This window comes from Lactuca virosa, chromosome 4, assembly GCF_052849685.1.
Source record: "Lactuca virosa cultivar CGN04683 chromosome 4, Lactuca_virosa_CGN04683_v6, whole genome shotgun sequence".
In the NCBI taxonomy this organism is placed as follows: Eukaryota; Viridiplantae; Streptophyta; class Magnoliopsida; order Asterales; family Asteraceae; genus Lactuca; species Lactuca virosa.
In genome coordinates, this window is record NC_136429.1 from 163,910,550 (window position 1) to 163,930,651 (window position 20,102).

Consider the following 20,102-nt stretch of genomic DNA (forward strand, 5'->3'; position numbering starts at 1 on the left):
TCAATAGTCAAAAGTCAATTGGGGGATACATGTAGAATAAGCATTTCTTAGTATAATGGTTTTTATTCTAGAAAATATAAGAAAATGTCACTAAATCTCAGAAATATTATAGTAGCATAATCAAAAACCATCACAAAAATACCAAAAAGGTTGCAACGACATCATCAAAAATTGTCACTAAATTTTGTCTTGTCGGGGGCGATGTGTAACATCCCTATCTTTGAGGTATGAATTTTAAATTAATTTATGAGTGTTTGGATGACCACGTTAGGGATGAGCAACGGAAGTTGGTACCTATTTTCGGAATTGGAACCGCCTCGAAACTGCAGGTTCTTGAACTTGAACTGCCTTAAACGGTTCCGGTTCCGGTTCCTAAAGTTGTGGAACCGCCTCAAGGGGTCCGGTTCGAATTCTCAATTTTACAAAACCAATACTCGTTGGATACCCACCGGTTTCGGTTCCAATACCGGGCACCCGAAACCGGCGGTTAACCGGAACCGGTAACGACGAGTACCCGCCTTTTCTAAAAACATATATTTATTTTTTATATTTTTGTGTTTTTGTTTTTAAAAAATAGGAATAAAAAGATCTTATATCTGATTACTTAGACCTTAGTCGTTTTTAGCGTTTTAGTGATTCATTCTTTCAAAAAAAAAAAAAGAGCTGATACCCTACACTACACTCTCTTCTTCTCGTAGACACTCTCGTCAATGTCGAAGCTGCAATCGCAACTTCAATATGTTCAGTCGAAGATTCAATCGTCATCCGCTCACATTACCGATTAACCCATGCTGTTCAATCGTCACTCATCTCTGTTCAGTCGGCTCTTAAATCTGCAACTACTTTCTCAATCAGTCGGCTCAATCGAAGCTTCATCTCTATTCAGTCGGCTCAATGGAAGACGACTAGTTTGAAGGCCAAATCTGTTCCGTTCAATCGAAGGCCAAACCTGCTCAATCAGTAAGATTCAGTAATCTGTTCACTTGGTACTTACATCTGTTACTCAATTATTTTTGCATCTGTTGAGCAAAATCAAATGACTGTAGTTGGGGACAAAAGGACATTGTGGTGCTACTGGTTTGTTGTTAACTGCTGGAAGTGAAGTATTTGAGGAGTCATGAAGATCACTTGTTCGTGGAACATTAGATTGTCTACAACGTCTCAAGGTATGGATTATGGAATGTCTTGACCTTTTACATTATTTTTATGTATGCATGTAAATGAATTCATGGTGTTAAGTATGGCTTACACTGTCATTGTTTTCAAGATGCTTGGAGTCAATCGAATTGAACGTGTTCTTTCAATTGGCACTCTGTTAACTGTTGTTGGCGAGATATGTGTTTTTATACAAGTGAGAAAACTGAAATGGACCAATATTGTCTCTTTTGTTTAACTTGTTGATGGGCCAGGTTATTTAATATCAATGTATTCAGTGTGTGCATATTGGTTATGTATAGCTTTATTTTTCTCGGTTTGTTTTTAAAGAGAGTTGCAAGGATTTTATGACTAAATTCAAAATGCAGGAAGCTGTTTTCATGTTTCTAGTAGCATCAAATTTTATTTTCTACTTCTGTTTACTGAATACTTCCTCTATCAGGTTGTACAAGTATGCTTCAATGAGTTTTGCTGCATTTGGTTTTTATCTGATTTTCAGTCATTAGGAATTCAAGAAAAGGTATGGCTAATGCTAGTTAATTTGCAATGGTTACCAATTTGACCTGTCGGAGGTAAAAGATAACGCAAGTAGACCCATTTTCCAATTTTTCTGAGCAGAGTTCCTGATGTTGCAGCCAAAAGATCAGCTCCAGATAACGAAGGTCAGTTGCTCTTTTTGTTATGCATCAATTTGGTTTCTTCAGAGCTTCATTGCTATGTCCTAACAACAATGTTCACTTTGCTACTAAAAATATTTCAGGTTCAAATGGTAAAATCAGACATTGTTGCTTGTTGCTGTTGTTTTTGTTTCTGTTGCTGCTATTGTTGTGCTCTTTTAGTTGTTGCTGCAGTTGATGTGCTGTTTTTGCTGTACTGTTTGTTGCTTGTTGCTATGCTGCTCTTTTTTTTTTTTTTTTTTTTTTTTTATTGTTACTAGGAAATGATTGTTGTTGTTTCTGCTCTTTTTGATTATTGATATGCTGTTTTTGCTGTGTTGTTTTTTCCTGTTACTGTTTAATGTTTATTGTTTGTAATTTGTCACTTTTGTCATCTCTACTTGTTAAATTTCACTTGATGGGAAATGTTTTCTACGATGTTTTTTAATTGTGGGAAGTGTTTTTAAATTTTAATAGGTGGTTATGTAAAAGATCAAATTTTTATAATTTTTTTTATTTTCATATCTTCTACTTCTGATATTTGTAAACGTTAATATCCATGGCATGTACTCTATAATTTATAAATAAGAAGTTATATATTTAAGAAGTCGGGTACCCGAAACCGAACCGGTCATGGCGGTTCCGGGAACAGTTCTAACTTTCTAGGAACCACTATAGGAGGTTCTGGTTCCGGTAGCAATAACTTAAGAACCGCCGGTTCTGGGAGCGGTTCCGGTTTCATCTAAAATAGACGGGTACATGCTTATTTCATCCCTAGAGGTGGAGGTATCACCACAACGTGACATGGTTCACATGAGACGTGCATTTCATTTAGATGTCACGACGTGACACTGTAGTCACGGCGTGGCATCTGGGCATGGGAAAACCCTAGTTTTTATGAGCTAAGGCCCAATTCAAAGGAAGTGATGATTAGGGTTTCCTCCATCATCAGCCTCCATCACCTCCTAAAAGTACCCTTAAGAAAACCATAGCCTCCTTGAGGCTTTTGGAGCCCATTTTTCATGTTGTGGTGTTCTTGAAGGAAGAAGAAAAGAGTTTGGTGCATTGATCCAGCAAGCAATCCATCTCCATCCTTGTGTGTATCTTCTGGACTCATTGTAAGTCATTGTAAGTCCTCAAGCTTTCACCATTTTGAGGTTCGTAAGAAAGCGAGATACAACTAGGGTTGAGAAGAACCAGAATAGATATTAACTTTGAGGAGAACATGTTTGGGGATTGGTGCACTCATCAACATCTTCATAGTTTTATAATTATTATATTATATATCTATTAATTTTAAACATTGCTTATGAGTATACCGTAATTGTATCTCCAATCAGATGGTTACACAGTTGCTGCTTCCCATCGCCTTCTTTTTCGTTCTATCTATTCCACATCAATCATCTGTCATCAATCTATCAATAAAACATGATCAATTACTAAGGTGCAGAAAATTGAGTTATCGACAAAATGGACTAAGGTGCAGGTAAGGCTCCAAGATTGATCCGAGGTGCAGGAGTTTTAGCAGAAGCAAATTCATATAATGCAGCCTTCACTATGTCTGAAGTAACGTCCATCTTACTTTCTGCAATTGTTACAACTTTGAGAGCATTGTAAAATTCAGGTCCAAGGTAACCAGTTCCATTTTGCGTACCATGTATCCATAAAACATGATCAACTAGAAATTGTTGCCAATAAGAACTTTAGGTAAATAGATAGAAGTTTGATATTATAGCAATTTGGTAAACATGGTGATATTGGTCGACAGGCTGAAAGGGTAAAATGGTCAAACGTGATGAAAGGGTAAAATGGTCAGCAAATGAATGCAAATGATCAAGCCACTTACTTTTATAACCTGTTATAATTAGGATGCCATAAAGTAGAATGGTCCCTGTGATCAAGCCACTTACTAGTCCAACAAAAGCAATTTGTCCAGAGTAAGAATGGGTTTTACTTAAATTATCTTAGTCTTTCAAGAAAGCTATAAGGGAGGAGGGAGTCATTCCCTCCCAACCCACTGAACCGACTGTCACATCAATTTTTGTCTCTCCTTTTTCTTCATCTTTCCCAACCCACAACACACGGAAATCCTATCTTTCTCAACCCATTCAACCCACTTGTAAGTTCCCAATCTGCTTGTGTATCAATCAGATCCGTTTGATGGTGCGGAATCCCAATCAAACGGATGATGCCAGATCAAAATAGAAGAGAAGGAGAAGAAGAATAACTTGAATCTATGATGTATTAATGTTGAGAATGAAGTTCCTTAGAATACACACACTTAAGCTCCTTGTCTATCCACCCACATGCACTCCTCACCCTATATATATGAGACATGGGCCGTGAACAGGTTCACGGCCGTAAATCTATTCACGGTCGTAAACACAGCCGTAAACACCAAGCTGTTTACGGTCCAAGACACAAAAATACATTTTCCTAGAAAAGTAAAGTATAAACCATAATTTTGACCCAACAATCTCCCCCTTGGTTTATAGTTTTCTTTTCTAGTTGACCAAACAAGCCCCCCCTAAAAAGTAGCTGGCTTTTCTTGTTAATCTTCATTAGGAGCTTTGGCTTCAGCTTTAATCTTTGATATCTTCATGACTTCAAGATGAACATATGAATCTTCAATGAATGACTTCATCTTGAGCAGTTGGGCTTTTCTTCAGAATTTGGCTTTGAACGCACGTCGGGTGAGGAGGATTCTTGAAAAGATTCTTGAAAGATAGCGCTTTCAGCTTGAGAATCTTCAGAGAGAATATCAGAGAGAACTAATCTTCTGGATCACTTCAGCAGGTACAAGATAGCAACAAATTGATTGAGGAGGCTTCAATGCAATCTTGTCACATAATCTTCAATTACAGCTTGACCTTGCTTCTGGGGTTGAAGGATTGAATGTTGAAAGAATAATCTTCATTTCTTGTTCCTTCGAATGAGAATTCTTCGATGCTCACGGATGAAGCCTTGGCTCAGAAATTTTCGATTCAGTCTCCATAAGTCTCATTTACAACTGAATTCACTTTTCAAGACAAAACAAAACTAAAAGAAAATATTTTTGGATTTTTTTATTTTTCTGAACAAGAAATAAAACAGAAACAAAAATATTTTTGGATTTTTTTATTTTTCTGAACAGAAAAATTAAAACAGAAATAACACTATTTTTGGATTTTTAATTTTCTGATTTTTGTTTGATTTTTGGATTTTTTTTTTTAATTCTCCCCCTAAATTTGTGCATAGAGGAAAACTATGAACAAATTTAACAAAAACAAAAATATTTGGGATCAAAGTTGTCAAGCAATCCAATATCGTTTATCAGCACACTCCTGCATGTCTAGATCTGGTCAATCACCGGTATTGTGGTCCACTTAAACACAAAGTATGTTGACAATTTGGACAGATTATAAGTGACAAGACATTGTGATATATATTCCTAAATGGACATTTAGCGGACGACGACCAAGGATATTGTTGTCCACTTAAATTAATCAGCAAGATCTACAGACAACCTCTAAATGGTTCAATTTTAGATGTACTAGAACGTGTTTCCCACTTCCCGATATACCCCGGTAATCAAGAACTTCCAAAGAACTCCTTACTTTAGGTGAGTATTCAATCATTAAGAAAGAAGTCAGATATAGAAGTGCATATGTTGTATCCCAGGTCGGATGTCTTCCAATCACACAAAGGGAACAACATATGACTAACAAAGATAGAGAGATTGAGAGGTAGAATGTTGCATATGCTGTGTTCCAGGTCGGATCATTTCAATCACGCAGAGGAGACAACATATGACTAACAGATAGAAAGAATTGCATAGATAAAGAAGATGCATAGAAATAGAGTTGCATATGTTGCAATCCAGGTCGGATATGTTCCAATCACGCAAAGGAAGCAACATATGACTGACAGATAGAAAGCAAGAAAATAATTTCCTACAGACCTACTTTATCAGAACCCCCCAGTTGCCCTATCAATACCGGAATTAAGGACATAAGTCCATACATCAAGGAAATGTTGAGCCACAGTTCTAGATAATTAACTTTTAGTGTATCTCACAGGTTCCCATGTTTATCTCACTACTCGATCTACCCGAGCGTTGTATGGTCAGTCCAAATGAAACTATCTAAGTCTATATTGTCTATTCCTTTCATTGTCAATCAATTTCTAGTCCTTTTGAATCCTTTGTGCCTACCAGCACATTGAATACAGACTCTAGAAAATTCGGCTTTAGTGCATTACACGAATTGCATATTGCCCTTTAGCACTAGACATCATATCACTTCCCATAACAACCTACTAAAGAAATACATATACGAAAATTAAAGAAAAAATGTCTTTGAAATGAAACAATGTAAGATAAGCTCAGGAGTATAGAGAAGAAAACTCAAACCGTAAGTCACCGATTGAATTTGCATCCAGAAGGTCTGAGAATAGCACGTATAATCTCAGAACAGATCCGAAAATTCTTCATGTCATTAGGCACTAACCCCATGAGTGATCCCCTCCTTTCTTCCTTTCCCGCAAAGGACACATACTCTCAAACAATGTTCGGAGTGTTGTACAGTTGAGAGATGCCTCCTATCATGTGCCAGGAACAGCCACTACCAACAAACCGAAGTCTGATGATATGCCTCCATAGCTGCTCCGACACAGAGCGGGATCAGTTGGTCTTTGGAACCCAGTCCATTTTGAAACTGGGTCGACCTTTGTCATCAACGCAAGATACTTTCTCCCATGACATGTCCTGTTTATCACAAACAGAAGATGTAGAAATATTAGAATCATTAGGAGATTTGGGAGAATGAGCTTTCGGAACCCATTTGTAGTTGGTTTTAACCCATTTCTTGTTGGATCGGATGGGTGCATCGGCACTTGATTTTGAACTCGAAGTCGATCGCCGAGATGACTTTGACCTAGCCGGTCTTGGTTTCGATGGAGCATCTCTTGGATTGGACTTCTTGGCTGGCAATCCCTTCTTGTTCTTGGGAGTTGGATTCTTGGCCTTCTGCGCGTTCCAGTCACCATGGTCTGAACGTGACCTTGAGGGGTTTCTTTTGAAGTATCTCCCTCTTGGCGCGTTCTTCTATCCTTGTGCATAGTAGGGAACGTATGTGCGATTAGGACAATTTCTGGCAATGTGTCCAGGTGTTCCACAGTGAAAACATGTATTTTTCTTCACTATGAAGTTGTTTCTTCCTTCCCCTGGTGGTGTATCCTTGCCTTCTCTCTTATTGTTCCCACAAGCACAATTACAACAGGCACTCTGTTTCACTGGAATTGGTGGCCTGTATATCTCAACAGCAGGTTGATCAGAAGCAGCTGAGTTCGAAGCAACATATTCAGAGTTCAAGGAGATGTTGGTTTGTTCAATGGTGTTCTCCTTGTTCTCATCCTCTGATACTTTAACTCCTGACACAAATCCAGCTGGTTTGCCATATTGAAGATGTGTTTGACTGTCAATTTCTTCCTGTGTCATAGGGATGGATGTGTAGTTATGATTGAAAGGTGGAGGAACACTATCATACCCTAGACCTTTTTGCTGATTATTTTTAAATTGCAAACAATGGTCTATCATGTTCGCAACTACTTCGCTTGACACATCAAATTTTCTAAAATCAAAATCTGCAGTTTCAAATTTGCTTTTTAATGTGTCAAGCTCAGCAGTTAATTCAGCAAGTTGTCTCTTAACATAGTCATAATTTTCACATTTATTACTATAGTCTTCCTGAAGCCTCCTAAAGTCTTTGATTTTTGCTTCTAATTCAGCCTTTAGCGGTTTCTGTCCTTTCCTGAGTTGATATCCTTCGTATTTTAGGTCCTCGACTTCCCTTTTTAGCAAATCATTATGTTCACGAAGAATTTTAATCGTATCTTCACAAGATGGAGTACATGAAACTTCATTGACCGGGATGTTTGCGGAACTCATTGTTTTTCCACACTTCAAAACGTCAAGTTCTTCAGTTACAGCAGCAAGACTAAGACGATTGAGATCTTTTGTCTTCTTGATGACAGCCACGTTCATATCCCACGATTTCGGAAGTGAATTCAGCAGCTTTTTGTTTATCTCAGATTTAGTTAAGAAGATCCCAACTATATTCATCTCAGTAGTAAGTGTAGTAAATCGCTGCAACTGAGCTTACAGGGTTTCTCCAGGGATATAATTGAACATGTTGAACTTTTGTCTTAACATATCCTGACGACTCTCTTTCATGTCTTCAATTCCCTCGTAGACCTCAAAAACCATTAAAAGCACAACTAGAAGCCAAAATCAAACTTAAAAGTCAAACCGAAAATCTAAATTTGAAAATCAAAGTTTAAAGTCAAAGTCAAATTTTAAGGAAAAAAAATCAAAATTAAAAGTCAAAAATTAAAAGCTAAAATTTTGGGTTGAAAATGGAATTTAAAATTAAAAGAAGATTGATTTTGGGCTAAAAGTGTTAATTTTGCGAAAATATGGCCCGAGAAAGGAATCCTTTTCAATTAAATTTCGAAGGATTATAGCATGTGACAGGTTGGTTCAACTGGTAAGGCGGAGGGGAAAGGAGGCGGATATTCCGGGTTCGATTCTTGGCAAATGCAAAATCGCTTCCCCCCCTTTTTTTTTTAATAAGACGCTGTGCAAGGATGCGAACTTCGGACCCTATGCGAGGACGAGATGCGATGCGAGGACGAGGACCGCAAACTCTGACCGTACACGTGCGAGACCTCGGACCGTACACGTGCGATGCTGACCGCAAACCGAGGGCCGTAATCTCGGACCTTAAACTCCGAGGCCGTAAACTTCGGAAACCCTAGCTGCTGACCGTACACGCCGCCACCCCCTCGCTGGTTACGACTAAAAACAACGTTTTTCACCCTTTTTTGCTCCAAAACTCGATCAAAAACTCGTTTTTATGAAAAACGCGAAGAACAAACCCCCCCTAATTTTCAGAGATCTATCCAAAAATGCAAGAATCCTTCAAAAATAAGATCAAATAAGCTCCAGATCTGACAAAAATGATTGATAAAATCCAAGCTCTGATACCAATTGTAAGTCCCCAATCTGCTTGTGTATCAATCAGATCCGTTTAATGGTGCGGAATCTCAATCAAACGGATTATGCCAGATCAAAATAGAAGAGAAGGAGAAGAAAGAATAACTTGAATCTATGATGTATTAATGATGAGAATGAAGTTCCTTACAATAGAATCACATACACTCTCTTCTTCTCTCTTGTTTCTCTCTCTAGAACACACCTTAGAATACACACACTTAAGCTCCTTGTCTATCCACCCACATGCACTCCTCACCCTATATATATGAGACATGGGCCGTGAACAGGTTCACGGCAGTAAACCTGTTCACGGCCGTAAACACAGCCGTAAACACGTATACGGCCGTAAACACCAAGCTGTTTACGGTCCAAGACACAAAAATACATTTTCCTAGAAAAGTAAAGTATAAACCATAATTTTGACCCAACACCACTCATTAAAAAAAATACAAAACAACTAAGGTACATGTTTTAAAACACATGGTCCAAGAGAAAATGAGAGAGAGGATGAAGTAGGTTAGTGAAACCAATTAAACAACCCGCTGAAGAGGAAGTGATACCGGCGGTAACTCTATTGCTAATTAAGATTTTACCTTGATTGTTTTGTATTTTTTTTAATTGAATGGGTTGAGTGGGTTGAAAAAGACAGGGTTTCCGTGTGTTGTGGGTTGAGAAAGATGAAGAAAAATAAAAGAGAAAAACTAATGTGGCAGTAGGTTGAGTCGGTTGGGAGGGAATGACTCCCTCCTCCCTAAGTGCAAACATTTTTTCAAGGAAAACACATACATATCAAACACTACAACAAAAAAGAGCATTACCGACGGCGAAAACCGTCGGTAATCCGTTGCTAGTAGGCTTTACCAACGGAATTGCAATAGACCCAAAGGCGTCGGTATATTCTTGTCGCTAATTATTTGTAACGGATTTCCGACGGCTACAACAAATTTTAGCGACAGATTTCTCCGTCGGTAATTAGTAACCGATCACCGACGGAAATATTTTTGCAACGAATTACCGACGGAATGCATTTGCAACAGATTACCAATGGAATAACTCGCTAACGGATTACCGACAGAATATAAGAATAACTCACTAACGGAATATTTTATGGTGATACATCTTCTTCTTCATTTCATTCAACTCATGCCTAAGACCCAAAACCTCCTCTATGACCGGATCTTCAGCAACCCATTCCCAAAATCCACATCTTCTCCCTTCTCTCTATAAAAAATGAAAAAAAAAACTTTAGGATAAATGTCATGGCTTAGACACTTATAGCAGAGATTTAAAGAGAAAATCTTCAATCTTCAAAATTGGCCATTGCCAATGAATTAAGGCGTGTTCTGAACCTTTTCCCTGGATTTTGTAACATCCCAAAAATTTCAACAAACTTAAACTTTTCAAAACGATCCTTTTACTAATAAAATGTTTACAAAATAGTGTTCTCAAAACATTATTTGAAAATCAGTGCCTCCCAAGATCAATGACATAAAATCAAGATGTGTATGGTCACGCATTCGCCTTGCCACGAATTTCTGAAACACCTGAAACCATAAACCAAAAACTATAAGCACAAAGTTTAGTGGGTTTCCCCCAAAGTACCAACATACAACATATAACATATATAACAATAGCATGCATACAGAGCCTTCAGCATGTCTGGACTGCCTCACCGGGCCTTCAGCCCGTCTGGACCGCTCACAGAACCTTCAACATGTTTGGACCACCTCACCGGGCCTTCAGCCTGTCTAGACCGTTCTTCGGGCCTTCGGCCTGACTGGTCCGCCTCACAGGCCTTCAGTCTATCCGACCCGCCCTGGGTATGTTGGCCTTCAGCACAAAGCAGGACCACCTCAACCCAACCACACACACAAACCATGACGAGATATACATAACAAATAAGCATACATATAATATAATGATATAAAAAATATCGGGTCTGTTGACTGGCAACACAAAGCAGTATAGTCTCAACCCAACCACACTACCTCAAAACATGCGACCGGTAAACATATAGCCAGAACAGATAACAGGAAGATCTAACAGATCATTAAGCATAGCATCATCCAATCTACCAGGATACATATCTAACAGATCACCACAGTACTCAATCATACGATAAACCAAGATAACAATCCAAAGGGCTGACATTGGTGCCTTCGAATCATAAGTACAGTGAGGAACACTCACCTCAATCCGCTGATACGCAAATGACTCTTTGCATCGCCGAACCGAATAACCTTGCGCCAACTAACAGCAAATAAATCCCAATTAATAATTATGCCATAAATCATTAACCGTGGTCTCAACTCATAAATCCCGAATACTAGGATAAAAGACCATTTTACCCTTTCCTTAATGGGCCAAACTCAAACTTGGCCCGAGGCCCACAACACAACCCGAGGCCCAAAACAAACTTAAGGCCCATTTAAAGTCCTGAGGCCCAACTAGAGCCCAAGCAGATAATTCATAACCCAAAGAAATAACTCAACCCAACCAAAGCCCATACCAAACGATTACAAGTCCAAAAAGCCCAATTCCCATATGATGAGACGTACGCATGGCGTACATGGATGGTACGCACGGCGTATGTCGCCGGTCCAAAAACGAGCATCATATCCGGAACGCGCAGCGTTCCATAGTGTTACGCACAACGTTCCCAATGGCCACCCAGAAGTCATTCCAATGACTTAATCCTTAAGCCAAATCTCCAAAACCTCAGAATAGCTAAATACAAGTGACTTGATCCATAAAGTCGACGGCTTTAAGCCTTTGTATGGCTTAATGAACCCCAACACCAAAGATGAACCCCAGAGGTCAAAATCACCCCAAAATGTCTTAAAAACTTCTTAATACCTTAAGACCTCAATCCAAACTTCCAGATCTAATTTCAAGGGACTTCTTAAGTATTAAAGTTTCTAACTTTATGACTTAACATAACTCTGACTGTACACACGCATCATGATATTCATTTTTGTGGTTTTGTAAATGAACTCTGATAATATATGTAATGTCCGTGTTTCTAGGCTAGGCATTAATATTAACATAATAGTCTAGGTTAACCTTTGTAACTCCTTTTGAAGAAATGAAAAGGAATTATGTGAATATTATGTGAATTATGTGTTTTATGCTTAATTATTAGGATTTAATTAATTAAGAATAAAAATAAGCGTCGGAAATAAATATTAGATAAAGCCGATATCTATTAAGAAAGTTGTAGTGGTCGTGATAAGGATTCCGGATATATAAAGAATACCGAAATCCGAGTTATAACGAAGAAGTTATGACCTGTTGAAGTTTCGCGACAAAACCGGCACGGTGCCGAATGACGTAAAAAGTGAGTTTTTGATAAACAACTTTTTAGCCTTGTTGATCTAAACAAAAGTCGTAGTGTTTGTTAAACCGAGAGTATGTATAAAAAGAACGCCCAAATCTGACTTTGTATGAGGAAGTTATGATTTTTCTAAGTTTCAGCTTAGCAGTAGACAGCTAAAAACTCGAATTTTAGATCGAGTGATTTTTAGCCGATACAACCTAAACGAGAATCGAAGGTCTCGTCAATAGTAGTACAACGGTAAAAAGACAGACGAAAACGGACGTCGGATGAAGAAGTTATGAATTTTTAACGGATTTCCTGTCCCGGTCTGTTAAAAATAATAATATTAAAATTAAAGTCAAAGTTAGCCGACGAAGTCTAAACGACAGTTGTAGAGCGTAATTTCACCTACGTGTGCATATAAAGAACGTCAAAAACGGAGCTCGTATGTGAAAGTTATGGATTTTAGAAGTTTTGGCACAAAAATCGAGAAAAATGCTAAAAACCGAGGAATTTTGCATAGTCATGCTTTGGCCACGTCACCTTCGCTCTATGTGTGCCACGTGTCTGAATTGCTGAGTCACCCCAAGGCCAGCTGGCGAGGTGTGTCGCACCCTCCTCGCACCGAAGGCTCGGCCAATCAGAATCAGTCCCGTGCCTTCTCCGTGTCCGATCTCGGTGAGTCATCCGAAGCAGGTGAGTCATCCGAAGCTAGACCAATCCGAAGACCACACGTGTCCGAGCCTCGCACCACCATCAGCCTTCCCTCGCCTCCGAACCTCGCAGCTGCGACGCGTGTCTTCTTCTCGTTGCTTCGGGTCCGAACCTCGGCCCTATAAATAGAAGGGATGCGAGATCTCCCGGGTAGAGTTTAAAAATTGTCATTTTTCACCCATTTTTCAATATTTTTATTATTTTGACTTCCCCCGAAACCCCGGTATCATTTTTAAAGCCCGAAATACGTTCCGAAGTGCCCGAGAAGCCCGAGAAATTTATCTTTTCGGTTTTGAAGCCCAACCCTCGCAGAGCCCGGTTTCTCAATAAAGCCCCCGGTTTTATTAGAAACGATCATTTTAGGAAACGAAGTGCTGCCCGATTATCATTAAATCAGGTGAGTGTATAGTCACTTTCATCTTACACATAGATATGAAATATTTTATATAAAATACGTGCTATGTGAATACATATTGCTTAGTTATTTGAGATAGATGATGAATGATTGATTTAGACAGGTTTTTAAACTGTATATGTATTTTTATCTACAAATATGTTGGGTAAAACATGGTTAGATGAATTAGATGATGTGTGACGAAATAAAAACTGATGAGAGGTATCGATGTTTAAGATGATCTAGTCATCTAGCAGAGTATAGACAATGACCACAGACTACTCTAGATAGTCCAGTGGAACGTTAGCAGACTCGTAATCGGTAGGTATGTTTGAACTATATGTTCATAAGGTGTTCTCGAACTATATGTTTATTAGGTGTTTTTAAACTATGTGTTCATCCGATAGTTCTTCTTTTTGACACTATTACGTGTCGGGGTACGGGAGCGTACGGGGGTACTTTATTAGTATTTTCCCTATACTTTTTTTTGAAGAGCTTTGGAGTCTTCGTTTCTTTTATGAAGTTATTGGACGAGCTTCAGGAGTCAGCGTTTCTGTCACACCCCAAAACCAAGAACGGCGGAAACGTTCTGGGGCGGAGGACGTCATGTACAGTATCACAACAATGAATAGTAGTAAACAAGCAACAACATCATCCATTGCATTAATAATATAATTTTAATACAAGTGTGTTCTGTCAAGTTTAATAGACACCAAAATATAAATCAAAATGAAAGATGAGTCTTGAACGAGCTCCATCTTCTCTAAACCCTGCATCGGTACCTGTCTACTGGTGACCTGAAGATACAAGTTATTTTGAAAGAGAGTATCAACTTTAAAGTTGGTGAGATCATAAGTATTTTAGTGTCTATATTTGTATGAAAGTGCTTGTAAGTATGTGATGTGTAAATTTGTAAATGTTTGTGAATGTTTGTAAAAGGTTTGAATCTCCTAGAAAACCCTATGTTTCCTACTAAAAGTAGCCTTCTACCAAGGCATCAAGTAACTGTGTGTGTGTCTCTTGTAAGAGTGTGAATTTTCCCAAATCTGACTATAATTAACCAAAAATATAGTTTTTGCATTACAGTTCCTTGTGTGAAGATCACAAAGTGAATGCAATGGGGAAATAAAATAGTATTGTAGTGTTGTATTAAGTAACTACTGCTGTACTAACTACCTTAAACCAATTGTTATTTAAAGTACCATGTGATCGGCCTGTACCCTGCTACCGACTATAAAAACGACGATGTAAGACGTCGGAAGAAATGACGTTTGGCACCCGTAGACTTGCAAGTCCCACTGTAGCGAGCAGCAAGGGGTAGGATAGTCAATCCAGTATAGATCTATACACAAACTCAAACGCTCCCCACTTAAGGAGATTCTAGATACAAAACGGGCCATGACAGGTGATGCCATGCCCCGTTACGTGGCTCACATAACTGTAGTAATGTTCTAGTATATGTATGTGCTAGCTGTATTTTGTGTTCTCTCCCTGTCTAGCATGTATGTTCTCTCTGTATAGTATAGTATGTTCTCTCTATATGGTATTGTATGTTCTCTCTGTATGGTATTGACTCATGTATGAACTGACTCTTTGTATGTTTCACTGTTCTAATAATAGTATTAGTATCTCCCTAAACTATACCTATTATAGCTTACTGGTAATGTTGTTTGAATGTATGAACATGTGTGTATACCTTTGCTACCCAAAGGTATTGAACTGAATGAAAGAAGGAACCTTTATATCTATATACATATACATAATATATAACTATGTCTATATAGATACACAATTAATCAGGATATAAGTGTAAAATAGTTTAATAAAAGTAATTGACATGTAAAAGAGTTTGTAAAACAGTTTGAAGTAAAAACAATTTGATAACACAGTTTAGAAAGTAAGAAATCCACTTGTTTGGTAGTTATTAATCACATGTGATTGATATAATAACTATAATAGTTCAACTTGTATCCCCCCATAAAAGCATTTAAAAACATTTAAAAGGTTAATTAAGGGGTATGAACTCACCTTTAGTGAGTAACTCGAATGAAAGATCGATATAGGATTGTTGGGTGTCAATTGGAGTCTTGAGCACAAACGAATCCTATTTAACATATAATTACACATATATGAATACATTCAATGTATATAACCACCCAAAAGTGATAGGGACACGCCTTAGGGACATAAAAACACTTAGAATTAAGTGTTACCAACACCTATGGTTGTATATAAGGGTTATATGGCTATACAAGGGAGTGTATGGTCAAAATGCACAATATTTGAGTGTGTGCGGCCAGGGTGTGTGTGCGGCCGCACACTCACTATGAAGTGTGACAAAATGTGTTTCCAAGCCTTAGGAATGTTCTAGGGAAGGTGTTTTGACCATTGGCTAGCTGGAATGGAAGTTTGTTGCCATATTAGACCCTTAAAAGGGTGTGTGGGGCTACACTTGGTGTGTGCGGCCGTACACATGGTGTGTGCGGCCGTATACACTTGAAGATCATATGAAATGGCGTTTTTCATGTGTGAATTCAAGGGTCTTTAGCTTATAACAAGCTATTTCAAGTGTATACCCGATTTAGAGGCTTAAAAGTGTAGTTAAAAGCCCCAAAAGTAGTGTGTGTTCTTGGTGTTCTTGGTGATCTAACACCGATTAGGTGTTTTCATGGATCAAATCAAGGGAAAAGGCTAGTTAAGGTCAAGTATTAGCTAATCAAAGAAGGAATCACTCACTTGATTGAAGATTGAAGTGAAACTATGGATGATACTTGAGAGAAAACGAGTTCTAGCCTTGAAGAAGTGGAAAAAGTGTTCAAAATGACTAAGTGTTGAATATATAGGTGGGAGTGTGCGGCTGGGATGGGTGTGTGGCCGCACACTCGGGTGTGCGGCCGCACACACCTTGTGTTGGTGTGTTTGGCTCATTTGCAAGGTGTTACACTCATAAAACTCATCCCACGACTCATACCCTGATTATACTAGGTTTTAAACACTCTAATTGACTCTAAACAGTGCTAGAAAATAGCAAAAACGAGTCTGACCTTCCTTGATTTGAATAAGTGTATAAGATAAAAATTTCGGATTGTCACAGTTTCCGTTCATGATGTCGGATAGGGTGAGTCTGGGGGTAAAATACCTCACGATATTCAGATCAATTCTAGGCAAAGTTTGATGCTGGATAGGGTGAGTCTGGGGGTAACATACCTCACGATATTCAGATCACTGCTAGGCAAAGTTCGATGCTGGATAGGGTGAGTCTGGAGGTAAAATACCTCACGATATTCGGACCACAGCTAGGCATTGATAACTACCGCTGACGTAATTATCTTGTGGTTCTTTCTTTTATGAACGAAGGTTCGTGGAGAAACTTATTCCATTCCTCTCATTTGATGTCTTTATCGATCCTCGTTGCTGCTAGGGAATTTCCGAAGCAGTTTCGTCAGTTGGTTGTTTATATCGATCTTTTAGGCTAGATCTAGTAAGATCACTGTATAGGATCAGTATGTGGGGATCGACGTTCGTTAGTGCTTATAGTATAAACCTCAGGCAGCGATGGACTTCGTGTAACATCCGGATTTTCAGGGACATTATTGTCTATGTTAATCTTGAGATTTAAGGAGGGACTCGACGAGTTGAGGACCAACTCGCCGAGTCGAGTCGAGTTGCTCACGTGGATTTAATGAATGGACTCGACGAGTCAGAGGAGGGACTCGCTGAGTAGGTGTTGGGCAGAGAAACCCTAATTCCCTGGGTTTGGGACCTATTTAAAGGCATTTATAGCCTCATTTGTGGCTACCTTCCCCTGAGAGCAAACCCTAATTGCTATTGGAGCTAGAGAGTGAGAGAGAAGCTCATATGGTGGTTCTTGGTGCATTTCTATGAAGAAGGATGAAGAGCTTCATGATGGGGAACAAAGGAAGGCAGTGGATCTGTGGTATTGAGTGTTTCAGCTGCTAAGAGAAGGTACAAAGTCCTCATCTTGTTCATTCCTTGTACTAGATCTCATTTTGGGAGTTTTAGGGCTTTGCTTCCATCCTTTTGAATCTATGAGTCGAATGAGACCTGGTTGTGGTTGGAAACCTCAGATCTGGACCTCCTAAGGTCCTTAGAGTCTAAATGTCTCAGCTTTAGTGGTCCAAATGAGGGTTGATGAGCAAAAACCTTCATGAAGAGCATGTTTTGGATTTTGAAGCAATAACATCATGTATGAACGTAAAGATCGAAGCTTTACGTAATTATTGAGCCTTGGGATGATAGATCTATAGTTTAGAGTGATAGATCTGGTTGAAATCGTCTGAATGAGAAATCAGATCAAAGGGACTCACCGAGTCCATGTCCTGACTCGACGAGTCGGCGAGGGTTTATCCCGATGGATTGATTGTGCGATAACTCGGCGAGTTGGGGGTCAACTCGACGAGTTGAGCTGGACTTTTGAGACTTATGAGGATACGAGGGGACTCGACGAGTCGCAGGAGTGCACTCGACGAGTCGGGTCAAACTTGGACTGTTGACTCGAGTTTGACTTCTGTTGACTTTGGAGTTTTGGTCAACATATGTGATAGAGACCTTGGAAGGGTAAAATGGTCTTTTAACCACTTTAAAGAGTTAGAAAGAGAAAGAACCGCCTTCGATTATCTGAGTCGTGAAAAGAGTATTAATAAGAGATATTCATCCTTTGTGTTAGGAGGAGGCTAGTTCGAGATCCGAACGCGAGATTATTTGCTCACCTACTAGCCGAGGTGAGACTTCTCACTATACATTACCTAGAGTGGTATTTATGTGTAGACCGGAGGGTCTTGTATGCTATGTGTATATATGAGAATATGTGCATTGTGTTATATGTATGCTATGTGTTGAAAAGACCGGGCCGGAGGGCCCAACGATATAGACCGGGCCGGAGGGCCCAACGATATAGACCGGACCGAAGGGTCCAACGACACAGACTAGACCGAAGGGTCCGACGAGCTATGACCAGGCCAGAGGGTCCAACGAGCTACGGGACTGGAGGGTCCCGCTGAGACACATCGACCGGGGGGTCGTACTGTAGCCTCGAGTGGCGTATGTGTTGTATGTGGTATTTTGGGGAACTCACTAAGCTTTGTGCTTACCGTGTTATGTGTTATGTGTTTCAGGTTTTCTCAGGATCGCGAGATGGCACTGGCTTGATTGTACACACCAGAGAAAGAGTTATGTTTTGAGGATCCTGGATTATTAATGGAGTTGTGCTTTGTAATTTGAATAAACGAGATTTCTATACAATATGTTATGAAAAGTATGCGATTTTAAAATGAAAAATCTGTTTGAAAAATTACGGTGTTACAAGTTGGTATCAGAGCCTTGGTTTGAGGGATTCGGATGCACCTTCGGGTAGATCTGGACTCAAACTGAGGATTTGAGAAAAAATTTCAAGGAAATGATTTTTCTAAAACGAGCAAGAGTTTCTAAAAGAATACGAGTTGGAGCAGTGTGTACAATCAGCCAGAGCCTGAACGGTGATTTCCCAAAATACCCTTACGTTTGTATTATGAGATATTTATGAGATATGCTATGAGGTATTATGCATGCTAGAGATAGGCTAGGTATTTCATATGTTAGGACTAGAGTGGCCTGATTTGTGATGCCTTAGCCTAGGAGTTATTGTTATCTGTGATGTGCTTTCGAGCATGTGTTGAGTAAGAGTATCCAGCAGGAATCCTCTAGAGAGGGATTTGAGTAGAGGAGTAATCTAGGAGAGATACCTAGATGAGCATTTGAGGAGTCTACTGAGAGAGTAGCCAGATGCCCGCGTGGGGTAAAGTCGCTTGAGTTCGGTGGTATCCTTAGAGTATGAGGAGAGCAAGCGGGTAATGACCTAAAGTGGTTTTACATGTTGGTAGAGATTATTCGATGCCCGAATGCTGCTTGCTTCGTGCTTTGTGGAACTCTTGATGATGAGAATCAGCTACTAAGTGAATATGACGATATTCAGGAGGTAGATGGCTGGCATCATAAGGAGTTCTTCAGCAGCTGATGGCAGAGATGTGTGAGAACCTAGGAAGAGCCTAGGGAAGGGTAACCCTAGTCAGATGAGTACACTGACAGAGTTGGATATTTCGCAGAGGAGCGAACACGCATGACGGGGTTGGTGATTGAGAAGGTCGAGCAGCTACTTAGGGACTCGGGGATGGTCCGTTTGGAAAGTATGGGTAGATGTGGCAGGTAGTATGGGCCCGTACTACTGAAAGCAGAGGACCCATACTCGATACAGAGAACATTCCGGAGGTTTTAAGTAGCAGATCGAGAGGTGATTTCATGGTTCGAGTACCATAATTTGTAGCAGATCGAGAGGTGATTCCATGGTTCGAGTACCATGATTTGTAGCAGATCGAGAGGTGATTTCATGGTTCGAGTACCATGATTTGTAGCAGATCGAGAGGTGATGTCATGGGTCGAGTACCATGATTCGTAGCGGATTGAGAAGAGATAACATGGTTCGGGTATCATGATTCATAGCAGATCGAGAGGTGGCCACATGGTTCGAGTACCATGACCCGTGGCGGTTAGTGTTACTGGTTCTAACAGTTATTCTGTTGTGATTGGTTAGACTGAGATTAGATGTGAAAGAGTATGGGGCCAGAGGGCCATGATAAACGAGTATAGTGGAGCATCCCTTGAGAGGGAAATCGAGTTAGCTCCGAGGGATTTTTGGTAAGATGGCAGATGAAGTCGCAAGGCTCAAGGATGAGTAGAGATGGCGGTTATAGAGGATTGTGGCATGAGTTGAGCAATCAGCCGATAGTGGAGATATCACCTTCTGTGACATGGATGGTATTATTTCCGTTTCCTGTGGGA

At 39.6% G+C, this 20,102-nt stretch overlaps 1 long non-coding RNA gene across 3 annotated transcripts; it reads left to right on the forward strand.

Annotated features, from left to right (window-relative positions):
- The first annotated feature begins 648 nt into the window (after positions 1–648).
- On the forward strand, positions 649–2,147 carry LOC145168593 (uncharacterized). Of its 3 annotated transcripts, XR_013741951.1 has the most exons (5): positions 649–960; positions 1,047–1,166; positions 1,598–1,675; positions 1,774–1,817; positions 1,916–2,147. It is a non-coding gene; the product is annotated as an uncharacterized LOC145168593 (long non-coding RNA). The 3 variants fall into 3 exon arrangements; XR_013741949.1 differs by having other exon boundaries at positions 1,598–1,817; XR_013741950.1 differs by having other exon boundaries at positions 1,655–1,817.
- The last annotated feature ends 17,955 nt before the right edge of the window (positions 2,148–20,102 follow it).